At 40.7% G+C, this 13,151-nt stretch overlaps 1 pseudogene; it reads right to left on the bottom strand.

Annotated features, from left to right (window-relative positions):
- Positions 1 to 11,523: 11,523 nt before the first annotated feature.
- Mrpl17-ps2 (mitochondrial ribosomal protein L17, pseudogene 2) lies at positions 11,524 to 12,276 on the bottom strand (annotated as a pseudogene).
- Between the last annotated feature and the right edge of the window lie 875 nt (positions 12,277 to 13,151).

Here is a 13,151-nt window from a genome sequence, read left to right as displayed (position 1 = left end):
TGGTATAGAAGCACTTTCTCTCTTTTGCTCATGGCTGGAGATTCAACCCGTGGATGCTACAGCTGTGTTCTTACCCATCAGATCCTTCATGTGACAGGTGGCTCTGGGTGTTCATTGAATCTCAAATCTTTCATGTGAGCCAATCTTCAGAGATGGTAGAATGTATAGTGAGTTTTTAAACCTATAAAAGCTAGGTTTTACTAGAGAAACCATCAGTGTTTCTCAGCATATGGGATTCAACACATGGATTCATTGGGCATCAGCATAGGACCATCAAGAAAATGGAGTAGGGGATACTGGAAACACACTAGAGTGGGAGATGTTCAGTTGGTTCATCAGAGCTGGGAATGTGGGAAACCTGGCTCTCAGAGGGGAGGGGAGCATAAGATTATGTGGATCTCATAGATCACAGGGTTCCTAAGCTGCTCATGGGCCTGGTGTATATCCATTGCTGGTTCATGGCTGACATCTGTCCTAGTGGCTCAGCATCTGTGCTGTGGCAGCCATGTGTCCCTATTTTTTAAAATATAAATATAATATGGATTATTGAAAATAATTATTTTTATTTTTATTGGATATTTTATATATTTACATTTCAAATGTTATCCAATTTCCTTTTTCCCCACTTTTCCATAACTCCTCTGCCTTCTTCTATGAGGATGCTCCCCCTTCCACAGACCCACTCCCACCTCAATACCCAGGCATTCTTCTACACTGGGGAAATGATTCTTCACCGAGCCTTCACAGGACAAGGGCTTCTCCTTCTGTTGATGCTGACAATGCTATCTTCTGCTACATATGTGGCTGGAGACATGGGTCCCTCCATGTGTACTCTTTGGTTGATGGTTTAGTCCCTGGGAGCTCTGGTGGGGTGTGGTTGTTGATATTGTTGTTCTTCGTATAGGGTTGTAATCCCCTTCAACTCCTTCGGTCCTTTCTCTAACTCCTCCATTGGGGACCCTGTGCTCAGTCTGATTGTTAGTTACACTCATTCTCATCTGTATTCATCAGGCTTTGGCAGAGCCTCTCAGGAGACACCCATATATGGCTCTTGTCAGCAAGCACTTCTTGGCATCAGCAATAGTGACTGGGTTTGGTGGCTGCATATGGATGGATTCCCAGGTGGGGCAGTCTCTGGATGGCCTTTTCTTCAGTCTCTGCTCTACTCTAATTCCTCCCATGAGTATTTCCTTCCCCCTTCTACAAAGGACTGAACAATCCCCATTTTGGTCTTCCTTCTTGAGTTTCATATGGTCTGTGGGGTGTATCTTGGGTATTCCAAGCTTTTGGGCTAATATCTACTTATCAGTGAGCACATACTATGTGTGGTTTGGTTTGTGTGTGTGTGTGTGAGAGAGAGAGAGAGAGAGAGAGAGAGAGAGAGAGAGAGAGAGAGAGAGAGAGAGAGATTGGGTTACCTCACTCAGGATGATATTTTCTAGTTCCATCCATTTGCCTATGAATTTCATGAAGTCATTGTTTCTGATAGCTGAGTTGTACTCCATTGGGTAGAAGTACCACAATTTCTGTATCCATTCCTCTGTTGAAGGGCATCTGGGTTGTTTTCAGCTTCTGGCTATTATAAATAAGGCTGCTAAACATAGTGGAGCATGTGTCCTTGTTATATGTTGGAGCATCTTTTGGGTATATGCATAGGAGTGGTATAGCTGGGTCCTCAGGTAATACTATGTCTAATTTTCTGAGGAACATCCAGATTGATTTCCAGAGTGTTTGTACCAGTTTGCCATCCCAGCAAGAATGGAGGAGTGTTCTACATTCTCCACATCCTGGCCCGCATCTCCTGTCACGTGAGTTTTTTTTTTTTTTTGATTTGGTAGTTTTTTTTTTTTTTTATTAACTTGAGTATTTCTTATTTACATTCCCAGTGTTATTCCCTTTCCCGGTTTCCGGGCAAACATCCCCCTAATCCCTCACCCTCCCCTTCTTTATGGGTGTTCCCCTCCCCATCCTCCCCCCATTGCCGCCCTCCCCCCAACAATCTAGTTCACTGGGGGTTCAGTCTTACCAGGACCAAGGGCTTCCCCTTCCACTGGTGCTCTTACTAGGATATTCATTGCTTCCTATGAGGTCAGAGTCCAGGGTCAGTCCATGTATAGTCTTTAGGTAGTGGCTTAGTCCCTGGAATCTCTGGTTGCTTGGCATTGTTGTACATATGGGGTCTCGAGCCCCTTCAAGCTCTTCCAGTTCTTTCTCTGATTCCTTCAACGGGGGTCCTATTCTCAGTTCAGTGGTTTGCTGCTGGCATTCGCCTCTGTATTTGCTGTATTCTGGCTGTGGCTCTCAGGAGAGATCTACATCCGGCTCCTGTCGGCATGCACTTCTTTGCTTCATCCATCTTGTCTAATTGGATGGCTGTATATGTATGGGCCACATGTGGGGCAGGCTCTGAATGGGTGTTCCTTCTGTGTCTGTTTTAATCTTTGCCTCTCTCTTCCCTGCCAAGGGTATTCTTGTTCCCCTTTTAAAAAAGGAGTGAAGCATTCACATTTTGGTCATCCCTCTTGAGTTTCATTTGTTCTAGGCATCTAGGGTAATTCAAGCATTTGGGCTAATAGTTACTTATCAATGAGTGCATACCATGTGTGTTTTTCTGTGATTGGGTTAGCTCACTCAGGATGATATTTTCCAGTTCCAACCATTTGCCTACGAATTTCATAAAGTCATTGTTTTTGATAGCTGAGTAATATTGCATTGTGTAGATGTACCACATTTTCTGTATCCATTCCTCTGTTGAAGGGCATCTGGGTTCTTTCCAGCTTCTGGCTATTATAAATAAGCCTGCTATGAACATAGTGGAGCACGTGTCTTTTTTATATGTTGGGGCATCTTTTGGGTATATGCCTAAGAGAGGTATAGCTGGATCCTCAGGCAGTTCAATGTCCAATTTTCTGAGGAAACTCCAGACTGATTTCCAGAATGGTTGTACCAGTCTGCAATCCCACCAACAATGGAGGAGTGTTCCTCTTTCTCCACATCCTTGCCAGCATCTACTGTCACCTGAGTTTTTGATCTTAGCCATTCTCACTGATGTGAGGTGGAATCTCAGGGTTGTTTTGATTTGCATTTCCCTTATGACTAAAGATGTTGAACATTTCTTTAGGTGTTTCTCAGCCATTCGGCATTCCTCAGCTGTGAATTCTTTGTTTAGCTCTGAACCCCATTTTTTAATAGGGTTATTTGTCTCCCTGCAGTCTAACTTCTTGAGTTCTTTGTATATTTTGGATATAAGGCCTCTATCTGTTGTAGGATTGGTAAAGATCTTTTCCCAATCTGTTGGTTGCCGTTTTGTCCTAACCACAGTGTCCTTTGCCTTACAGAAGCTTTGCAGTTTTATGAGATCCCATTTGTCAATTCTTGATCTTAGAGCATAAGCCATTGGTGTTTTGTTCAGGAAATTTTTTCCAGTGCTCATGTGTTCGAGATGCTGCCCTAGTTTTTCTTCTATTAGTTTGAGTGTATCTGGTTTGATGTGGAGGTCCTTGATCCACTTGGACTTAAGCTTTGTACAGGGTGATAAGCATGGATCGATCTGCATTCTTCTACATGTTGACCTCCAGTTGAACCAGCACCATTTGTTGAAAATGCTGTCTTTTTTCCATGTGAAGGTTTTGGCTCCTTTGTCAAAAATCAAGTGCCCATAGGTGTGTGGGGTCATTTCTGGGTCTTCAATTCTGTTCCATTGGTCTATCTGTCTGTCTCTGTACCAATACCATGCAGTTTGTATCACTATTGCTCTGTAATACTGCTTGAGTTCAGGGATAGTGATTCCCCCTGAAGTCCTTTTATTGTTGAGGATAGTTTTAGCTATCCTGGGTTTTTTATTATTCCAGATGAATTTGCAAATTGTTCTAACTCTCTGAAGAATTGGATTGGTATTTTGATGGGGATTGCATTGAATCTGTAGATTGCTTTTGGTAAAATGGCCATTTTTACTATATTAATCCTGCCAATCCATGAGCATGGGAGATCTTTCCATCTTCTGAGGTCTTCTTCAATTTCTTTCTTCAGAGTCTTGAAGTTCTTATTGTACAGATCTTTTACTTGCTTGGTTAAAGTCACACCGAGGTACTTTATATTATTTGGGTCTAATATGAAGGGTGTCATTTTCCTAATTTCTTTCTCGGCTTATTTCTCTTTTGTGTAGAGGAAGGCTACTGATTTATTTGATTTAATTTTATACCCAGCCACTTGGCTTAAGTTGTTTATCAGCTTTAGTAGTTATCTGGTGGAACTTTTGGGATCACTTAAATATACTATCATATCATCTGCAAATAGTGATATTTTGACTTCTTCTTTTCCGATCTGTATCCCCTTGATCTCCTTTTGTTGTCTGATTGCTCTGGCTAGAACTTCAAGAACTATATTGAATAAGTAGCGAGAGAGTGGGCAGCCTTGTCTAGTCCCTGATTTTAGTGGGATTGCTTCAAGTTTCTCTCCATTTATTAATGTTAGCAACTGGTTTGTCGTATATGGCTTTTACTATGTTTAGGTATGGGCCTTGAATTCCTATTCTTTCCAGGACTTTTATCATGAAGGGGTGTTGAATTTTGTCAAATGCTTTCTCAGCATCTAATGAAATGATCATGTGGTTCTGTTCTTTCAGTTTGTTTATATAATGGATCACGTTGATGGTTTTCCGTATATTAAACCATCCCTGCATGCCTGGGATGAAGCCTACTTGATCATGGTGGATGATTGTTTTGATGTGCTCTTGGATTCGGTTTGCCAGAATTTTATTGAGTATTTTTGCGTCAATATTCATAAGGGAAATTAGTCTGAAGTTCTCTCTCTTTGTTGTGTCTTTGTGTGGTTTAGGTATAAGAGTAATTGTGGCTTCATAGAAGGAATTTGGTAGTGCTCCATCTGTTTCAATTTTGTGGAATAGTTTGAATAATATTGGTATGAGGTCTTCTATGAAGGTCTGATAGAATTCTGCACTAAACCTGTCTGGACCTGGGCTCTTTTTGGTTGGGAGACCTTTAATGACTGCTTCTATTTCCTTAGGAGTTATGGAGTTGTTTAACTGGTTTATCTGTTCCTGATTTAACTTCGGTACCTGGTATCTGTCTAGGAAATTGTCCATTTCCTGAAGATTTTCAAGTTTTGTTGAATATAGGTTTTTATAGTAAGATCTGATGATTTTTTGAATTTCCTCTGAATCTGTTATGTCTCCCTTTTCATTTCTGATTTTGTTAATTTGGACACACTCTCTGTGTCCTCTCATTAGTCTGGCTAAGGGTTTATCTATCTTGTTGATTTTCTCAAAGAACCAACTTTTGGTTCTGTTGATTCTTTCTATGGTCCTTTTTGTTTCTACTTGGTTGATTTCAGCTCTGAGTTTGATTATTTCCTGCCTTCTACTCCTCCTGGGTGTATTTGCATCTTTTTGTTCTAGATCTTTTAGGTGTGCTGTCAAGCTGCTGACATACGCTCTTTCCTGTTTCTTTCTGCAGGCACTCAGCACTATGAGTTTTCCTCTTAGCACAGCTTTCATTGTATCCCATAAGTTTGGGTATGTTGTACCTTCATTTTCATTAAATTCTAAAAAGTCTTTAATTTCTTTCTTTATTTCTTCCTTGACCAGGTTATCATTGAGTAGAGCATTGTTTTCCACGTATGTGGGCATTCTTCCCTTATTGTTATTGAAGACCAGCTTTAGGCCGTAGTGGTCCGATAGCACGCATGGGATTATTTCTATCTTTCTGTACCTGTTGAGGCCTGTTTTTTGACCAATTATGTGGTCAATTTTGGAGAAAGTACCATGAGGAGCTGAGAAGAAGGTATATCCTTTTGCTTTAGGATAGAATGTTCTATAAATATCTGTTAAGTCCATTTGGCTCATGACTTCTCTTAGTCTGTCTACGTCTCTGTTTAATTTCTGTTTCCATGATCTGTCCATTGATGAGAGTGGGGTGTTGAAATCTCCCACTATTATTGTGTGAGGTGCAATGTGTGTTTTGAGCTTTAGTAAGGTTTCTTTTACGTATGTAGGTGCCCTTGTATTTGGGGCATAGATATTTAGGATTGAGAGTTCATCTTGGTGGATTTTTCCTTTGATGAATATGAACTATCCTTCCTTATCTTTTTTGATGACTTTTAGTTGAAAATTGATTTTATCTGATATTAGAATGGCTACTCCAGCTTGCTTCTTCTGACCATTTGCTTGGAAAGTTGTTTTCCAGCCTTTCACTCTGAGGCAGTGTCTGTCTTTGTCTCTGAGGTGTGTTTCATGTAGGCAGCAGAATGCAGGGTCCTCATTGCGTATCCAATTTGTTAATCTATGTCTTTTTATTGGGGAGTTGAGGCCATTGATGTTGAGAGATATTAAGGAATAGTGATTATTGCTTCCCGTTATATTCATATTTGGATGTGAGGTTATATTTGTGTGCTTTCATTCTCTTTGTTTTGTTGCCAAGACGATTAGTTTCTTGCTTCTTCTAGGGTATAGCTTGCCTCCTTATGTTGGGCTTTACCCTTTATTATCCTTTGTAGTGCTGGATTTGTAGAAAGATATTGTGTAAATTTGGTTTTGTCATGGAATATCTTGGTTTCTCCATCTATGTTAATTGAGAGTTTTGCAGGATACAGTAACCTGGGCTGGCATTTGTGTTCTCTTAGGATCTGTATGACATCTGTCCAGGATCTTCTGGCTTTCATAGTCTCTGGCGAAAAGTCTGGTGTGATTCTGATAGGTCTGCCTTTATATGTTACTTGACCTTTTTCCCTTACTGCTTTTAATATTCTTTCTTTATTTTGTGCGTTTGGTGTTTTGACTATTATGTGATGGGAGAAATTTCTTTTCTGGTCCAATCTATTTGGCTTCTTGTATGTCTATGGGTATCTCTTTCTTTAGGTTAGGGAAGTTTTCTTCTATGATTTTGTTGAAGATATTTACTAGTCCTTTGAGCTGCGAGTCTTCACTCTCTTCTATACCTATTATCCTTAGGTTTGATCTTCTCATTGAGTCCTGGATTTCCTGTATGTTTTGGACCAGTAGCTTTTTCCGCTTTACATTATCTTTGACAGTTGAGTCAATGATTTCTATGGAATCTTCTGCTCCTGAGATTCTCTCTTCCATCTCTTGTATTCTGTTGGTGAAGCTCGTATCAACAGCTCCTTGTCTCTTCTTTTGGTTTTCTATATTCAGGGTTGTTTCCATGTGTTCTTTCTTGATTGCTTCTATTTCCATTTTTAATTCCTTCAACTGTTTGATTTCCTGGAATTCTTTCAGGGATTTTTGTGACTCCTCTCTATGGGTTTCTACTTGTTTATTTATGTTTTCCTGGAATTCTTTCAGGGATTTTTGCGATTCCTCTCTGTAGGCTTCTACTTGTTTATTAATGTTTTCCTGTGTTTCTCTAAGGGAGTTCCTGCATCATGATCAAATATGATTTTGAAACTAGATCTTGCTTTTCTGGTGTGTTTGGATATTCCGTGTTTGCTTTGGTGGGAGAATTGGGCTCCGATGATGCCATGCAGTCTTGGTTTCTGTTGCTTGGATTCCTGCGTTTGCCTCTCGCCATCAGATTATCTCTAGTGTTACTTTGTTCTGCTATTTCTGACAGTGGCTAGACTGTCCTATAAGCCTGTGTGTCAGGGGTGCTGTAGACCTGTTTTTCTGTTTTCTTACAGCCAGTTATGGGAACAGAGTGTTCTGCTTTCGGGAGTGTAGTTTTCCCTATCTATAGTTTTTCAGCTGTTCCTGTGGGCCTGTGTCTTGAGTTCACCAGGCAAGTCGCTTGGAGCAGAAAAGTTGGTCTTACCTGTGGTCCCGAGGCTCAAGTTTGCTCGTGGGGTGTTGCTTATGAGCTCTCCGTCGGGGCTGCAACCAGGAAGATATGTCACCCTTCCCTGGAGCTTCCGTGCACTAGGGTTCCAGATGGCGTTTGGTGTTTTCCTCTGGAATCAGTAATGTGTGCAGAGTGCAGTCTCTTCTGGTTTCCCAGGCATGTCTGCCTCTCTGATGGTTTAGCTCTCCCTCCCATGGGATTTGGGTGCAGAGAACTGTTTATCCGGTCGGTCCCTTCAGGTTCCGGCGGTCACTCATTTGATCTTAGCCATTCTAACTGGTGTAAGGTGGAATTTCAGGGTTGTTTTGATTTATATTTTCCTGATGACTAAGGATATTGAACATTTCTTTAGCTTCTTCTAACCATTCAATAATCCTCAGTTGATAACTCATTGTTTCGCTCTGTATCATTTTTTAATAGGGTTATATGGATCTGTGGAGCCTAACTTCTTGAGTTCTTTGTATATATTGGATATTCGCTCTCTATCAGATGTACGATTGGTAAAGATCTTTTCCCAATCTGGTGGTTGCCATTTTGTCCTAACAACAGTGTCCTTTGCCTTACAATTTTGCCTTTGCAATTTTATGAGGTTCCATTTATCAATTCTTGATCCTGTGTTCTGTTCAGGAAAATTTGCCCTATGATCATGTGTTCCAGGCTCTTCCCCACTTTCTCTTCTATGAGTTTCATCTTATCTGGTTTTATGTGGAGGTACTTGATCCACTTGGACTTGAGCTTTGTACAGGTAGATAAGAATTGATCGATTTGCATTCTTCTACATGATGACCACAAGTTGAACCAGCACTATTTGTTGAAAATGTCTTTTTTCCACTGGATGGTTTTAGCTCCTTTGTCAAAGATCAAGTGACCACAGGTGTGTGGGTTCATTCCTGGGTCTTCAATTTTATTCCCCTGTCTATCTGCCTGTTGTCTATCTGCCTGTCTCTGTACCAATACCATGCAGTTTTTATCATGATTGCTCTGTAATACAGCTTGAGGTCAGGATGGTGATTCCCCTAGAACTTTTTTTTGTTTTTTGTCTTTTGTTTTTATTGTTGAGAATAGTTTTCAATATCCTGGGTTTTTTTTATTCCAAATGAATTTGTAAATTGCTCTTTCTAACTCTATGAAGAATTGAGTTGGAATTTTGATGGGGATTGCATTGAATCTGTAGATTGCTTTTGGCAAAATGGCCATTTGTACTATATTAATCCTGACAACCTATGAGCATGGGAGATCTTTCCATCTTCTGAGATCCTTTTCAATTCCTTTCTTCAGAGATGTGAAGTTCTTGCCATACAGATCTTTCACTTGCTTGGTTTGAGTCACACTGAGGTAGTTTATATTGTTGTGACTATTGTGAATGGTGCCATTTCCTTAATTTCTTTCTCAGCCTGTTTATCCTTTAAGTAGAGGATGGCTTGAGTAGAGTTAATTTTATGTCCAGCCATCTTGCTGAAGTTGTGAATCATGTTTAGGAGTGACACCTGAATTTTGAAGTCATTTAATTATACTGTCATATCATCTGTAAATAGTGATATTTTCACTTCTTCCTTTCCAATATGTATACCTTTGACCTCTTTTCATTGTGTGATTGCTCTGGCTAGATTTTTTTTTATTTTTACTGATTCTTTATATAGTTCTTTTTTTTTCTACTTAGTTGATTTCAACTCTGAGTTTGATTGTTTCCTGCCTTCTATTCCTTTTGGATGTATTTGCTTCTTTTTGTTCTAGAGCTTTCAGATGTGCTGACAAGCGGTTAGTGTATGCTCTCGTTTCTTTTGGAGGCCGTCAGAGCTATGTGTTTTCCTCTTAGCGCTGCTTTTGTTGTGTCCCATAAGTTTGGGTGTGTGGTGCCTTCATTTCATTAAATTCTAAAAAGTCTTTATTTTTTTTCTTTATTTTTCCTTGACCAAGTTGAGTAGAGCATTGTTCAGCTTCCATGTGTATGTGGGCTTTCTATCCTTTCTCTAATTCTTCCAACAGGAGTCGAATTCTCAGTTCACTGGTTTGCTGCTAGCATTCACCTCTGTATCCCACATGCTCTGGCTGTCAACTTCCATGTATACGTGGGCTTTCTGTCATTTTTGTTGTTATTGAAGACTAGCCTTAGTCTGTGGTGGTCTGATAGGATGCATGGGATTATTTCAATCTTCTTGTATCTGTTAAGGCCTGTTTTGTGACTGAGTATATGGTCAATTTTGGATAAGGTACCATGAGGTGCTGAGAGGAGGGTATATTCTTTTGGTTTGGATGAGATGTTCTAGAGATATCTGTTAAATCCATTTGGTTCATAACTTCTGTTAGTCTTTCTGTGTCTATGTTTAGTTTCTGTTTCCATGATCTGTCCATTGATGAGATTGGGGTGTTGAAATCTCCCACTATTACTGTGTGAGGTGCAATGTGTGCTTTGAGCTTTCGTAAGGTTTCTTTTATGAATGTGAGTGCCCTTGCATTTGAAGCATTGATGCTCAGAAGTGAGAGTTTATCTTGGTAGTTCTTTTTTGATGAGTATGAATGTCCTTATCTTTTTTGATAACTTTTGGTTAAATGTTGATTTTATTCGATATTAGAATGGCTACTCCAGCTTGTTTTTTTGGACCATTTTCTTGGAAAAAAATTTCCAGCCTTTTACTCTGAGGTAGTGTCTGTCTTTGTCACTGAGATGCATTTTCTGTATGCAGCAAAATGCTAGGTCTTTTTTATGTATCGAGTCTGTTAGTCTATGTCTTTTTATTGGGGAATTGAGTCCACTGACATTAAAAGATACTAAGGGATAGTGATTGTTGTTTCTTCTTATTTTGGGGGTTAAAGGTGGAATATGTTTGTGTGGCTATCTTTTTTGGGTTTTTTGAAAGAAGATTGCTTCATTGCTTTTTCTAGGTTGTGGTTTTTCTCCTCATGCTGGAGTTTTCCATCTATTATCCTTTGTAGAACTAGATTGGTGTAAAGATATTGTGTAAATTTATTTTTGTCATGGAATATCTTGGTTTCTCCATCTATGTTAATTGAGAGTTTTGCTGGATACAGTAACCTGGGCTGACATTTGTGTTCTCTTAGGGTCTGTATGACATCTGCCCATGTTCTTATAGTTTTTATAGTCTCTGGTGAGAAGAAGTCTGGTGCAATTCTGATAGGTCTGCCTTTATATGTTACTTGACCTTTTTTTCTTACTGCTTTTAATATTCTTTCTTTGTTTAGTGAGTTTGGAGTTTTCACTATTATGTGACGTGAGTAATTTCTTTTCTGGCCAAATCTATTTGGGGTTCTGTATGCTTCTTGTATGTACATTGGCATCTCTTTCTTTAGGTTAGGGAAGTTTTCTTCTATAATTTTGTTGAAGCTATTTACTGACCCTTTAAGTTGGGAGTCTTCATTCTCTTTTATACCTATTATCATTAGGTTTAATCTTCTCATTGTGTCCTGGATTTCCTGTATGTTTTGGGCTAGGAGCTTTTTGTACTTTGCATTTTATTTGACCATTGTGTCAATGTTTTCTATGGTATCTTCTGCTCCTGAGATTCTCTCTTCTATCACTTGTTGGTGATGCTTGCTTCTATGACTTCTGATCTCTTTCCTAGGTTTTCTATCTCCAGGGTTGTCTCTCTTTGTGATTTCTTTATTGTTTCTATTTCTTTTTTTAGATCCTGGGTGGTTTTGTTCAATTCCTTTACTTATTTGGTTGGGTTTTCCTGTAATTCTTTTTTTTTTTTCATATCAAGGATTTTATCTACTGTGCATAGGGGATCAATTCTAGTCAGCAGGGAGGTCTGGGCCTCATTATGAGGGGGCTCCACAATGCTACTTCCAAGTCTCACACACTACAAGAGCTCCAAGACCCACCAATACAGGCACCACACCTATGCACTCTCCAGCTCCAGTTAAGTCTTTGGTGTTTAAACCGTATGGGAGCTGTGGAGGCTTGCTTCCTGGTTGTGGTGCAGGTCCTGCTGCAGTCCCAGGAGTAGCTGGTTTAGGATAGTAAGGTTGCTATCTCTGTGAGGCAGAGACAGGGGAGGGAGGCAGTTCCCCTTATAGTCTATCACTGCCATCTTGGCCCGATCTTGTTCCTTTCGATTCGGGATCTGTAGCATTCTTGTGTAGTTGCCATTCTGACCTTGGAACGGAGGCGCTAACACTTTAAACTGCTTTGGGATCAAGTCCTTCTCAGTGAGCCAGAAGTCAGCCATACGCATGGCTCATTGTTGGTGTCTCCCAGCTTTCCATAGTCAATGAGCTTCTCCGTGTAGCCCCTCATCTCGTCCATGCGTGCCTAAGTCGCCTCGATGCGTTCGTGGTGAACTAGGCCTGTGAGCAAGTTCCGTAGCAGGTGGATCCGGGACTCGGGACCGAGGCCCAGGCAGCGGTAGACGCGGCCATGGGAGATAGTGGCAGCTAGGGACAACCTCATGCTCCCACCTTGGCCTCACCTCTCTCCTGTAATTCTTTAATGGATTTTTGTGTTTCCTCTTTAAGGGTTTCTACTTGTTTACTTTCGTTCTCCTGTATTTCTTTTTTTTTTTTTTTTTTTTTTTGGTTCTTTTTTTCGGAGCTGGGGACCGAACCCAGGGCCTTGCGCTTCCTAGGCAAGCGCTCTACCACTGAGCTAAATCCCCAGCCCCTCTCCTGTATTTCTTTAACAGAGTTATTTATGTCCTTCTTAAACTCCTATATCATCATTATGAGGTGTGATTTTAAATCCAAATCTTGCTTTTCTAGTGTGCTAGGGTATCCCAGCTTGCTGTTGTGGGAGAACCGGGTTCTGATGATGCCAAGTATCCTTGGTTTCTGTTGCTTTGGTTCTTGTGCTTGCCTCTTGCCATCTGATTATCTCTGATGTTACTTGGTCCTTCTGTATCTGAGTAAAGCTTGTCCCTCTTGTGGGCCTTTGGGCCTGTGATCTTAGGAGTGAGAGCACTCCTTGGAGACTAGCTCTCTCCTGGAAAGTTTTGTGTCTGGAGGGTTGTGGACAGTCTTAGCTCTGGTGCAGATGGAGGCTGGAAGGATCCTGTCCTAGGCTGCTCCACAGTTCCTGTGCCCTGTGTGCTCCTGGAGGGTCCCTCTTTGGACAGTTATTGGAGTGAAAGTGGGTCTCACCTGTGGGCCTAGGAGTGAGAGCACTTCTGGGAGACCAGCTCTCTCCAGGCATGATGGATGACAGCCTTAGCTCTTGGTGCAGATGGAGACTGGAGCATGTGTTCCTATATTAAGTGATACCTGTTGGAATAAATTTCCCAACAAAGTTCCTGACTTTCTTGACAGCTGTTGCTACAACAGTTCTGTGTGAAGGGCCAAGCAGAGACTGAACATCCTGGGTCTGTGATTCATACCATGGACAGC

The sequence above is a fragment of the Rattus norvegicus genome, chromosome 4 (assembly GCF_036323735.1).
Source record: "Rattus norvegicus strain BN/NHsdMcwi chromosome 4, GRCr8, whole genome shotgun sequence".
NCBI lineage: Eukaryota > Metazoa > Chordata > Mammalia > Rodentia > Muridae > Rattus > Rattus norvegicus.
Note: the sequence above shows the minus strand (reverse complement) of the source record. Positions and strands in the feature narration are given on the sequence as shown.